Source organism: Triticum dicoccoides, chromosome 4A, assembly GCF_002162155.2.
Source record: "Triticum dicoccoides isolate Atlit2015 ecotype Zavitan chromosome 4A, WEW_v2.0, whole genome shotgun sequence".
In the NCBI taxonomy this organism is placed as follows: domain Eukaryota; kingdom Viridiplantae; phylum Streptophyta; class Magnoliopsida; order Poales; family Poaceae; genus Triticum; species Triticum dicoccoides.
In genome coordinates this window covers 736,284,587-736,289,682 of record NC_041386.1, presented here as the reverse complement: position 1 = coordinate 736,289,682, position 5,096 = coordinate 736,284,587, and positions in this window count along the sequence as shown.

Here is a 5,096-nt window from a genome sequence, read left to right as displayed (position 1 = left end):
CTTGCAAATCGTAGGTGCTTTGAATAAAATAGAAGTAAGAAAATTTAGGCTAGAACTAGGGTAGTAGAATTTTTAGCAAGTGTTTAATAGAAAATAGTTTATTTAGTAAGTGAGTAATATAACTAGTTTATTTATATTAGGTACTTAATAGAACTAGTTTATTTGGTAAGTGCTTAATAGAACTAGTTTATTTAGAGTATGTGCTTAATAGAACTAGTTTATTTAGTAAGTAGTTAATAAAACTAGTTTATTTAGTAAGTAGTTAATAAACCTAGTTTATTTAGTGTTAGGATTATATATAAGATATTTTCAAATGTTTTTTTATATTTTAAACCATTGAAATGCGATGACCATCGATAAGTGGCCTATGTTTTGCCGGAGTGTTGATTAATTTCCATTTTGGCAAATTTCAGGCGCTCGATATGTCCTTTTCTAGCAAAGGTCATGCCGGATTTTTTGGGTTTTGCCGTCGAGTTATAATCTTTGAATTTTGAACACTGGAGATGTCTGATGACGATGGGATCCCGGAGTGTGGGTACTTCTACGATGACCGTGGTGTGTGCGACAGGTTTCCTCACCTGCAAAATGATAGGTTTTTCACCGTGAAGCTGGAAGAGACCTTCGATGTTTGTATGGTATGCAATGACAAGCATTTCATCGTAGTAAATATCATCACTTGTGCTTCTTTTGTTCAACGTGTAATTTATGGATTTTTTTTTTCAATTCGACCAGTACATCCCGTGCCATGCTAGAACATATGTATTGGAGAAGCTTGGTTTTGGTTTTGGATGACTTTGAGAATGTGGAGACGAGGAGAGCTCACTTAAGAACTAAACATGGTTATGAGTTTCTGGTTAAGTTCTACAATGCGGTCGATCGCTCCCATTTCGGTTGCTCTAATTGGGAAGCTCTCTGCAAGGCATATGGATTTGAGGTGGGAATGCGAATAAGATTTGATATTCGTCCCGAAGATTATGATGGTGATGATAATATCGACATCTGGGTGGATGTGGATATGCCTCCAGTTTTACCTAGATGTGAGTTTGTCAAACTAATTTGTTAAGTTCAGTAATTTATGTTGTTAATTTAAAAATATTTGGTGTTCGTGTGTACTAAACTTATTTATTTATAATTGTCAGCATATTTCGTATCTTCAAGAAATACTCGGAAGGTAGTAGACAGCACATACTACAGCTATGACTCCAAGCTTAATTGTGAGGAGAAAGGTTATCTTGTCTCATTCATAGAAGATGTTGAGGCCTTCAAAACCAGTCACTCTATCAGCCCAAATTATACTAGATACGTGCCACTAGTCCATAAATTGCTTGATGGTAACTTCATTGCCAAAAACTTGGTAAGATTTTGTTAATGATGGTAACTTCATTGCATACATTATTTTTAAGTAAACTGCATTGCTAACTATATATGTTACTATTTCGTTTTTGAACAGAGGCTCCCGAAGCAGGTTGTGCCTGACATGCTATGTACCGAAGGTGATATGCATATGGTTTGCTTACGACCAACTCCTTCGGAGGCTTACCATACTGCATACTCGATTTCTTCAAATGATGGAAAGCTCAAAATCAAAGAATGGAGCAAAGTGATGAATGCGCACACGCAAATAATTGGAGACAAAATGAATGCGCGCAAGCCACAAGTTGGAGATAGGTTTATGTCCATTCTCCATTATGGTGAAGGACCGGTTTATCTGTTTTATGGTATTTTAGCTAGGAGAGAGGAGTAGGTCCTAAGTATGAAGAACAATTAGTTAGTGTTGGTTATATATGACTACAGTGTCTTAGACTTGATGGTAATGCTGAGTAGGAGTAGAGAGTATGAGTACTATGATGATGATGATGAGGAGTTGTTATTATAACTAGGGACGAAGTTGTTATATGATGTCTCATCATGGACGAAAATGATGATTATGAGGAGTTATATGACAATGATATATTATGATGATAAGTTGTTAATGATATTATGATGATGATGATGATAAGTTATTATGTCATTGGGTGAAAGGACTGTGGATTAGTTTCAAATGGATGGATCCAAAGTGACCATTGGTTACTTTGGATCCATGCACTTGAAACTAATCCAAAGTTCTTTCACCTAGTGATTTAATAACTCATTATGATGTTAAAACAATCTCTAAATTACTACTGTATGAAAAATTGTATACAGGTGTATGAATACGACCTAAAATGAAAAAAAATGGAACTAGGAATAATAGTAGTAGCGATTGTTGTCGAAAGCGCTACTAGTAATTAGCAGTAGCGGTTGTTTGGGAAAGCGCTACTACTAAGTAGATGTAGCAGTAGCGCGTGCCAGCAGGCGCTACTGTTAAGCTTTAGGTGTAGCGCCTTATCAATAGCGCGCTTGCCCGCGCTACTGATAGGCCAAAAACCAGCGCTACTGCTAGGCTTTTCCCTAGTAGTGCTAGCTTTCTTAAGCATGCATGATAAACCCTCTACAGCCAATAAGAACAAGTATGGGAAATAGGGTCACCCTGTGGTATGCCTCTGGTAGGGGTGAATTCACCACTGCGGCCCCTGTTAAAAAGCAAAGAAAAGGAGACAACCGTCACCCCTCTCATGACTTGATTCACAAACAAATTGCAAAATCCCAGCTTCCTCGTGAAAGCCTCCAAATATGACCACTCCACACGATCATACGCTTTCAGCATATCAAGTTTTACCGCACAATGTCCATTCTTATTGCTCCTGTTATGCTTCACAAAATATGACCACTCCACACGATCATACGCTTTCATCATATCAAGTTTTACCGCGCAATGTCCATTCTTTTTGCTCCTGTTATGCTTCATAAAATGCAGACACTCATAAGCTGTAATGACATTATTAGTTATCAAGCGACCTGGAACAAAGGCCGATTGTTCTTCAGAAATGATCACCAGGAGAATCTTCTCCTCACGTACTGCACCAAAGATGCTTGATCCCCATCCCATCAACCGGGATGCTAACTGCTGCAGCATTTGTTTTAACTCCACCACCGACCCAGCCTGTGACGAGCCCCATCAGGGATGTAAGTGGCAAATAAATGGCGTCCACAATCCCGTTTAGTTAGTTTTTGCTAGCTTGATAGTTCATTTAACTCAAACAAACAAAAAACCTTTTAAACTATCAATATCATAAGTGGACTTTAACCGAGATTAAACAGACCCGGTTGACATCCCTGGCCCCATGCATCCTCTATAAGTGCTTTAAAATCTGCATGGCGGTCCCACATCAACTCGTACCGGAAAGGACGCGACTTGCCAACGCGTTGGTTGTGCGCCACCATACTATTCAGCGGCAGTATAGGCGAGTGGTCTGACTTGACCGCATGAAGATGACGCAGCGATGCCAGCGGGAACAAGCTGCACCAGTCAGCCGTTGCTAGCGCTCGGTCGAGCCGGACTCGGCACGTCGCGCCGTTCTGAATTTTACGTTCAAAAGTCCAATCCAGTCCGCTGTATCCCAGGTCACACGGTTGACACACGTCCACCGCCTCCCTGAATGCATTGATCTGCCCAGTCTCTCGATCATTTGGCCCAAATTGCTCTTCCCTTCTCAAGACTTCATTGAAGTCACCAATGCACAGCCATGGAAGGTCGCAGTCCGCATTTAGATACCTCATCATATCCCATGTTTTATACCGTAAGCTCTTAGTTGCTTCACCGTACGTACCAATATGTTAACCGCCACGGTTCTTTCTCTCCCTCTTTTACCGTCATATCAATATGATACTTGGAAAAGTTCCTCAACTCGAGCTCTAATGGCCTCTTCCAGCACATGCATAGGCCACCGCTTCTTCCCGAACTACCAACTCCATATGAGCTGTCGTAGCCCATCGTTCCCACCAAACCATCCATGCGAGCCTTTGCAATATGTGTCTCCACTACACAAAGTATCGCCGACGCACTCTCCCACACGAGGTCGCGGAGTTCGTTGACTGTCGCGGGGTCGCCCAACCCGCAATAGTTCCAACAGAGGATTGACATTAGGCGTGGCGGTCCTCTTCTCGAGGGAGGCCGCCGATGTTGCCAAGTCATTCTCTGAATCTGCTCCTTTTTGCTGTATACTACTGTTTCACAGATGAAGTTTTTCCTTTGCTTTCGGTTCTATCGCCGATTCCTTCACTCCAAATTCATGTGACCATGGTGCACTAGTAGAAAAGGGGAAAATTGTCCCGGTTCGTAAGGGCCTTTAGTCCCGGTTCATAAACCGGGATTAATGAGTCGTTACTAATACCTCCCCCCTTTAGTCCAGGTTCAAACACGAACCGGGACAGATGTGCCTCCACGTGGCCGGTGCGCCGAGCCCAGGTAGGGGGGCCTTTCGTCCCGGTTGGTGGCACCAACCGGGACCAAAAGAAGATGTTTTTTTTTTAAAAGTGGCTGCTTTAGGGGTTTTGGGGGTTATTTTTAGGTTGTTATTAGCTAGCTAATAGAGAGAAGTGTCCTCTCTTATATCTTCGTCCTTGGTTTACCACTGCTGCTATGTTCATTTCACCCGCTGCATGCTCGCATCATACATCATCATATATAATAACAAGTCCTACTAATCATGCATCATATGCATCATACAACTTCTACTCATTATTAATAATAAGTCATACGATCATCATCCTCATAGTCATCGAACCCAACCCTACATATAATTGTTCTTAGTACATTGTCATCAGTATCAGGTAGGACCTAAACACCCTTAAGGTAAAATAGCATAAAATAATATAGACCCTGACTCTCCATTATGAAGAATGGAGATCATCATGTCTCCAATTTTTGTGCTTCGCTGCCTTTTGCTTCCAAGAAGCTCCTTACGTCTGTTCATACATTTTTTCCATTCTTTAATTGTCATGTCTCCACTTCTTTTAGAAACCCGGTATGGACAGTTCAGATTTGTAGGAAGACCTGGTTGTATGTTCAAAACATGAAGGGTACCGTGCGTATACATCAGATGAGGCACACAATCATTCGGGATTATCTGTTGAAAAACTAGTAATAACTTCGTAGTTGGCAATGATGTACTAGTTTTAGAAGTGTGCAAAAAGATGCACGGATGTCGTAATAGTAAAAACTCTTATCAGGGTAT